At 35.8% G+C, this 9363-nt stretch overlaps 1 protein-coding gene across 5 annotated transcripts in view; it reads right to left on the bottom strand.

Moving 5' to 3' along the window:
* Positions 1-7017: 7017 nt before the first annotated feature.
* tcf3b (transcription factor 3b) overlaps positions 7018-9363 on the bottom strand; it is a 23057-nt gene continuing 20711 nt past the window's right edge. For all 5 annotated transcript variants that reach the window (XM_053683019.1, XM_053683022.1, XM_053683021.1 and 2 more), the window contains 1 exon segment: positions 7018-8980. The gene's annotated coding sequence lies outside the window, so the exon portion shown is untranslated.

Below are 9363 nucleotides of genomic sequence, written 5' to 3'. Positions count from 1 at the left end.
CTTCATGGGCATCAGTTCAATTCAATTTTATTTGTATAGCGTTTTTAACAGTATAAATGGTCCAAAAAAAAAATTACAGAAAGCTGGTTGAAGATTTATATTTAGATACCTAATGAGCAAGCCAGAGGTGACACTGGGAAGGAAAAAAAAGTACTGAGATGACATGAGGAAGCACCTTTTAGATGAACCAGAAGGGAGTCCATCTTCTTCTGGGTGACACCAGATAGTGGGATTATAAATGAGTACGCTTCTTCTACAACTCTACACTGTAAAGTCAAACAGCAGTCTTTAGGGTATCCCTATAGAATCAACCATATCAGCACTGACTGTGTCACAAGTATACAAGTTACAAGTAGAGGCTGGGGGGGGGGGGGGGGGGGGACACGACACATTATTAGCTGTGCTCTTATCCTGTGGTGGTTTAGAGTGGTGTACACTGTGAGAGAACAATGTGGAACATCACTGTTCAACTTGATTTATGAAAACAAGTTCTCCAATCTAACAAAAAAATCATGGAAACACAAGGTGACTTAATGTAACTAACTATAACTGCCCAGATCTTAAGATTTCAATATTTCCTGTTGGTTAGTTTTGGTACCAAAACAATAGATATCAAAATATTTTCTGGTTCTTTTCTGACAAAGGTGAAACAATGATACAATAAAGCCTTTAAACTACCAAATTAACATATGTTCAAATCATCATGTTTAGAAATGAAAACCTTCCTCTTTAAAGCAGTATATTATTATTATTATTATTATTATTATTATTATTATTATTATTATTATCTGTAATTCATTAATCTTCAGTTATCTTCACACCATTTTATCTCAGGGCAACATACACATTCATACACTTACTTACACCTAGGGTAACCAATATAGCATAGCCAATGCATTTACAGACATGTGGGAAGAAACCCACATGGATACAGCAAGAAAATGTATAGAAACTCCACACAGACAGTAACCCGAGCTCAGGATTGTACCTGGGACCCAGGAGCCGTGAGAAAGCAGTGCTACTCACTGTGCCAATGTGCCATGCCATTAACAAAATACAAAGCGTAATATATGGTCATTGAATATATGTACCATGAGGTGAAGCTCAGAGTGCTTGTTTTTCATAATAATGATAATAATAATAATAATAATAATAATAATAATAATAATAATAATAATGCGTTAATATTCACGTAAATCATCTTACACTAACTTACAATAAAGTTATCTAATTGTCACAAGTGCCATGGGAAGTGGTAGCTTTCTAAACATCTCTATGTTTTTCTGTTCATTTTATAGCTTCAGACAGACTAGCAGAATACAGCAGATAGTAAACATTGCACTCACAACTCTCAAAAGCCCTTACCCAGGTCACAAAACACACACAGGCACACACAAGCAGTGTTATGGGGATGCATTGATCTTACTTCAGAAGTTCAGCCATGTTTGCTGAAGTTAGCCATATTTGCGCCCACCAGTAATGCACCTTTAGAGTTCAATTAGCATGCTATTGCATGTTATGTAAAATTCAAAAAGAAAAATTAAAAAGAAATTCAATAATACAGCCGTATTACATATGAAAATATATTTCATCATACCTTGAAATAAATAACTGTGCATAGTTTTTAATGTGTCTGATTCCACTGAATGGACAAACCTAAAACCTAATTTATTTGAATACTTCAAATGTCATGTTGCAAGATTCAAGACTCAACCAGCCAGTGACAAAGCATCAAAGAGTGTAGCTGCACTTCAACTGCATCAGTGCTTGACAATTTGCACAAATTGTGCACCACCATCTGGGAACTATTCGGTCCTCTCTGCTTAAGACCGGAGAAGAGAGAGCTGTCTGGGTGAACAAAAACCAGCTGCAGAATGAATCAGGTTTGTTTAACAATGTGTCGATTTGATCACTTTTTAAAGAAGGCACTGATGCAAATTCTGTGGCAGAGATAAATCCCTTGATGTACATTGCTTATGGGATATTCAGTGGCATTGTGCATCATTTGATATTTCAAAACATAAAATCTGATAGGAAATGTACAATATGTAAAAGTAAAATTCTCTGTTAATTCTATGTTAAGGGGAGACCTGAATAAATACACAATGCTTAATAAAACCTCTGTACACCCATTATATCTATTGAATAACACAATTTCTAGTTCTTCTTACAATTGAAATGTTTGCAAGATACATCATCCAGAACAAACCACTGGTGTCTGAAATAGATCAGAGCCACAACCCATGCAGCTCCCCAGTCCACTACAGCTGGAGTCCTTTAAAGGTCTTGGTAGAAATGCTCAAGACTTGCACAAAATTATAACCTCTGCTGCTAAAAATATTTTCCCCAGCCTGCATTTCAGCCTGCCTAATGTACTCGGATTGGGTGATATTTCAGTAGACACTATGCAATTGTCTGTGAGTATGAACTCTTATCCAGTCGTATCACTTAAGATGATTAAGCAACAACAACAACAGCTGTAATTCACATTAAGTCGAGGTTATAGCTAGTAAGGAATAAAACACAATGTGGTATGCTGTTATAGGAAAATAATCAACAGTCAAAATGTCATGCAATCAATGGCAATTACAATTTTTAATTCAGTAATGAACATTATGTCGTACACTATTTGGCCAAAAGTATTTGGACACCACCATCATATCCATGTGCGCTTTTTGAACATCCCATTCCAAAGTTAGTCCCCGTTTGCTGCCGTAACAGCCTCCAATCTTTTGAGAAGGCTTTCCACTAGATTTTGGAATGTGGCTGTGGAATTTCGGCCTATTCAGCCACAAGAGCATTAATGATGTCAGGCACTGATGTGGATGAGCAGTCAGCGTTTCAGTTCATGCCAAAGGTTTTCAGTGGGTTTGAGGTCAGGGCTCTTTGCAGGCCAATCAAGTTCTTCTACATAACCTTGGCAAACCATTTCTTTATGCACTTAGATTTATGCAAAGGGGTATTGTCATGCTGGAAGAATTTTGTGCCTGTTAGTCCTAGTGAAAGAAAATCTTAAAGCTACAACATACAAAGACATTCTAGACAATTGTGTGCTTTCAACTTTGTGGCAACGTTTTGAGGAAGACGTACATGTAGGTGTGATTGTCAGGTGTACACACACTTTTCACAATATAGTGCAGTTTTTAACCATTTATACTTACATTTAATGTAAAGTTATCATTTATTTACATCAGACAGGCATTCCATTTTTCTTTTCTCTTGAAAGTAATAAGACAAAAAACTGGACTGTGCAGTCTTGAAGACTTTTGCATGGCAGGAAACTTATTGACAAAGTGCTTACACTGAGCCTCCTTCTATAAATATGAAATAAATGTCTCCTTAGAGATAACTACACCATCAACAATTATAATTTGTTTTAATTAATTATTTTTTGTTGTTTGTTACATAGCACATTTTAAAAATCAGTTTACAATTAGTCTTGGATTATGAGCTTCCTGTGAAGTCCTGTGAATAAGAAGTTACCATATAAATAAAAATGTATTAAACCAAGAGCATTAATAAATATCTGACTTGAATTACAGCTAGAACACATGAACTGCTGTTATAGAAATATAATCCACATCTTCTGAACAATCAGATTCAAGAATTCATACAGTCGTGCTTGAAAGTTTGTGAACCCTTTAGAATTTTCTACATTTTTGCATAAATATGACCTAAAACATAACATTTTTACAAAAGTTCTAAAAGTAGATAAACAAGTGAGAAAAATATTGTACTTTGTAATTTGTTTATTGAGAAAAATAATCCAATATTACATATATGTGAGTGGCAAAATTATGTTAACCTTTGCTTTCAGTATCTGGTGTAACAATGTTTCTGGTAACTGATCAGTCCTGCACATCAGCTTGGAGGAATTTTAGCCCGTTCCTCAGTGCAGAACAGCTTCAACTCTGGGATGTTGGTGGGTTTCGCACATGAACTGCTTGCTTCAATCCCTTACACTTACACAACATTTTTATTGGATTAAGGTCAGGACTTTTGACATGGCCATTCCAAAACATTAACCTTATTCTTCAACTTGTGTGCTTAGGGTTGTTGTGTTGCTGCATGCCCCGCTTTCTCTTGAGATTCAGTTCATGAGCAGATATCCTGACATTTTCCTATAGAATTCGCTGTTATAATTCAGAATTCATTGTTCCATCAATGATGGCAAGCCGTCCAGGCCCAGATGCACAAAACAGGCCCAAACCATGATACTACCACCATGTTTCACATATGGGATAAGGTTCATATGCTGTTTTCCTTACTCCAAACATAACGTTTCTCATTTAAACCAAAAATTCTATTTTGGTCTCATCTGTCCACAAAACATTATCCAGTAGCCTTCTGGCTTGTCCATGTGATCTTTAGCAAATTGCACAAGGGAGCCAATGCTCTTTTTGGAGAGTGGTGGCTTTCTCCTTGCAACCTTCATGTTCAGTGTTCTCCTGATGGACTCATGAACATTAGCTAATGTGAGAGAGGCCTTTAGTTGCTTAGAAGTTGGCCTGGGTTCCTTCATGAACTTGCAGATTATTAGTCTTGCTCTTGAAGTGATCTTTGTTGGTAGACCACTCCTGGGGAGGGTAACAGTGGTCTTTAATTTCTTCCATTTGTACATAATCTGTCTGACTGTGGATTGGTGGAGTGCAAACTCTTTAGAGATAGTTTTGTAACTTTTTCCAGACTGATGAGCATCAACAATTTTTCTGAGGCCCTCAGAAATCTCCTTTGTTTGTGCCATGATACACTTCCACAAACGTGTTGTGAAGATCAGACTTGGATAGATCCCTGTTCTTTAAATAAAACAGGCCGCTCACTCACACCTAATTGTCATCACATTGACTGAAAACACCTGACTCTAATTTCACCTACAAATTAACTGATAATCCTAGAGGTTCACATACTTCCACTCACAGATGTAATAATGGATCATTTCCCTCAATAAATAAACAAGTATATTATTTTTTGTCTCATTTGTTTAACTGGGTTCTCTTTGTTTACTTTTAGAACTTTGTGATAAATCTGATGTTTTAGGTTTATATATATATATATATATATATATATATATATATATATATATATATATATATATATATATATATATATATATATATATATATCTGTGGGATGTGCTGGTCAAACAGCTCCGATCCATGGAGGCTCCACCTTGCATCTTACAGAACAAGGAACTGCTGCTAATGTCTTGGTACTAGATACCACAGCACACCTTCAGAGGTCTTGTGCCTCAACAGGTCAGACCTATTTTGGAAGCAGAAGGGGGACCTACACAATATTAGGCAGGTGGATTTAATGTTATGGCTGATAAGAAGTAGGGAGCAATTTGGGATTCAGTGGACCCCAATTATTTTAACTATGTAAACTTCACACAACCAGTCACTGTTTTTTATTAATAATCTGATGTAGAATTTATTTCCCTTTCCTGCCTGTGTTGAGGAAGCAGTAAGGGCTGTCAAAATAATTATACACCTTCTATTACATGTTTTTATTTATTTAGCTTTTTAAGGTATACAAGATTCAAACCCAGACATTGAAAAAATGTAGAGTTTTGTTATTAAAAATGGCACATTTATTGCTACATTACTGTTATATACAGGACAGAATCTTAATACCTACTTTATATATATATATATATATATTTTTTTTTATAAAAACAAAAGACAGAAATAAGAGACTGAAAAGACACGCACACACGCACGCGCGCACACACACACACACACACACACACACACACACACACACACACACACACACAAGGAGGCACTCTGAAGCCACAACAGCAGTATTCTGTATTGTTCATGTCCCCTATTCAAAGTGGTGCATTAGTATAGAAATGTTGGGCAGGACGTTTTGCTTCAGATACAACAGCACATTATTAATGCTGCATTTTGAAAAGCCGGAACACTTCCCATAAAAATATAAACTGCCACATGCATGTTCATGCTTGACAAGACTTGGCAAACTCTGAAATTTAGTTTTGCATGAAACATTTATAGTGAGGGAACAAAAAAAAAAAAAACTAATTTAAAATAAGAGGAAAAAATTATTAGATGTCCCAAAAGGCATCCCCTCTGCAAATAACTTTCTCCACCAGTCTGTAATGTTGCACTTGTGTAATTGAACCAATGAACAATTGGTGATAATGTTTCACAATTTTAAAATAAAATATTTATGCTTTTGGATTTCATGGAAGATGCAATGATGGATTTCTTTAAGGTAATGTTGGTGACAAAAGCAAAAGTCAGACAGAACAAGCCTGTTTTTCATTTTATAGACTTTCTCGAATTATAAAATAAAACCTCCACCCAGAAGTTAATTTGTGTGCTCACTGCTAGAGGCCTACAATATGGCATATCTAAAGTGTTTATAAATTTGGCTGGTGATGAAAAATACTGCTAACAGTCTAGTGTTTAAATAATCTTCAAAATGGAAATCTTTCTCCCATAATTTTACATGCTTTCCAAATAATGAGTACTTGGAAACAGACACCAACAGAAATGAATGGGACAAGAAGGGAAGAAAAAAAAAAAAAAGGTTACACAAGCAAACAAAATGTAAATCCAACCACAAGCATAAGATTACTGACAAATCACACATACCTAATCAGAAATGTATAACTTTATGGAACAGTTGATGCATTTTTTTTTCTTGAAAAATGATATATCAGTCGAGTCGAAACTTTTCAGTCATACATTTACTTTGAGCACTTCAGAACATTTAAAGATAAATGAAGAATATTATTTCAGAAGAAAAATAAATTTAGGCACTAATAAGGCACCAAATATGACTGCCTTGAGAATGAGAAGGCCACATTTAAAATATTCAAAAAGGTCAATTATGCATCCCTCCCTCAGTAATCGATATGCGTTACTATAATCTCTTTTTGAAAACGAATATCGATATTGAACATTGTCCACAATCGACAAGATTGTAGACGTTATGAATTAACACTGTATTATCGTACACACATTAAACCATTCATGCCATCACACAAGATAAAAAAAATTCTGTTTTTAATCAGAAATTGATAGATTATATACTGACAAATGAAATAATAATATAACTGAACTGGCAGGATTCTGACGTACAGCAAATAAGGAGTATAATCTATATTTGAGTGTACATTCAAAACCAGTTGCATAATGTGTTCAAATCTGAGATGAGAGCTGGGCAATGGTTGCTTTAGAACGGCTAGATTTCATTCCATAAAAACAAAAGTTCAGTATGAAGGGAATTGTAATTACAGACAGTGGCATAACTGTTTCCGGTCTTCCCTAATCAAAGGGAAGATTCATCAATCAGTAACAATATTTTGACAACAGGCTTACACGAACTCAAACATTAGAATCGGTTCAATCCTTTGCCTGTTTTTGAGACAGAGCTCAATGAAGCCTAAACACAGCAACGTGGAGAGTAAATGTTACACATACAGACACTGTATGTGGTCAGTGGAGCACAGGTGAACAGAATGGACAAGAAAATGGATAATATGCAAATAATCCATTCTGAAACATGCTTGTTCAGTCATTTTACCATACCCTGCCCTGCTCTCTCACTTGAACAATATAGATGTCTACACTTCAAATGAATAGTGATTTTTTTTATTTATTTATTTATTTATAAATCTACAATGTATATACTAACAAAATATATATATTTTTATTTATATATATATGTGTGTTCTTACATTTTGCTCAAGTTGAAATAATATCCTTTATGTGTGTGTGTGAGGTGGACATAATGAGGTTTCAGAGTTTTGGCAACAACAGTCAATGAGAGCATGTACGCCTCTTTTCAGAAAATGCTCTGAACTGGTGTTTTATGAAGGACAAGAGAACGACGAGAGATGTGCTGGAGTATTAACTGTCTGGGAATCAGAGTATCCTTAGCTAGAACAGCAGACTTGGTTTGCTGACAACAGGATAGCCCTGAAATAAATGTCATAACTCTCACACTGCTGGGCATCAGGGCTTCAGTCTGGGCTTACACAGGAGATGAGATAACTAGAAACAAGCAGGAATGCTGAGGCTGGTGAATTTACTTTAGAAATGTACCAAATACTTCCAACTAGGGTCTTAAGTTAACACAGGCACCTTTGAGTGCTCTCGTGAGCTTTGTGTTTGCTCTGGTTGGCAGAACCACGACCAATCACAATCTGCCGTTAAAAAAAAAAAAATCTGAAGTGTCATTTGGGAAAAAAGAAGAAGAAAAAAAAGAAAAATCTCAGCTTTGATTGAAACCATTAGCTTCACAAGAAAAGGCGGATGACTTTAGCTGGTCTGTGAGCTTTCCACCCTTTAAATACAGACCTAGGGCATGGTGGGATATGCAGTCCCCAAAAAGCACCACAGGTTCTCCCCCACTTCACATGGGTTTGGTTACACAACACATGTAAGACTGTACCTTTAAGCAGGGAATGCCAAGCTACATAAAAACATTGCTCATTTACAAGCAACTCCCAAACAGATTTGTTCCACACAAGTAAGCGATTTGCTTCAGTGTCTCTTATAAAAATGTAACAATTATTTAGGCACAAATCCTTGATTAAATCTTGACATTTTTAAGTCCCTCCCCCCCTCCCCTCATACTCAGCTATGGGGTAAACTGTCCATGGTAGACATAACATATCTATCCCTGTGTTCCATCAGTATATGGAAGCAGAAAAAAATATATATAATTAAAAAAAAAATAAGAGGAAAATAAAATACACAGTTCTTCACATTTACGCTGGTAATCACAATCAGGAGTGCAGCAAAATGGGTTGTCAGTTTGGCAGTACACTTGTGTTTCTGGACGTGTGAAGATGCACCTCTTACATTTCATGGATGATACACTTTCCAAGTCAACATGTGTGAAAACACACACACACACACACACACACACACACACACACACACACACACATACTTTGAAGAGGATGAAGGAAGAGATAAAAAGGCCACTTCTTCCAGCCAAAGATCTGTGTAAAAAAAAAAAAAAAAGTCATATTCACATAGGATTAGACAACTTTTTCAGTCAATTCAATTCCTGATAATTTCACAATAACACAACAGTCACCAGGAAACGAAAACAGATGTATACTTCTGTTTATTGAATGTAAAGACTAGAGCTTCAACAACCAGTTGGTCTCTGCACAGCACAAGGTACGGTCACTCATTGTGTTATTTCTGTTCCGAAAACACGCATTAGAGAGTACAAACCAAAGTCGTGTCCAAATTTGGCATACTACACACTTACACTGTGCAGTATGTACTCTACTGTCCAGTGTATGAATTTTAGAAGGGTAGTATCGTCTCAAATGGAACACTAGGTTGTTGGGGTTTTTTTTATTAACTATAAAAT

Source organism: Ictalurus punctatus, chromosome 10 (genome assembly GCF_001660625.3).
Source record: "Ictalurus punctatus breed USDA103 chromosome 10, Coco_2.0, whole genome shotgun sequence".
Lineage (NCBI taxonomy): Eukaryota > Metazoa > Chordata > Actinopteri > Siluriformes > Ictaluridae > Ictalurus > Ictalurus punctatus.
The sequence above is the reverse complement of the archived record's forward strand: the minus strand, read 5'-3'. Positions and strand labels throughout refer to the sequence as shown.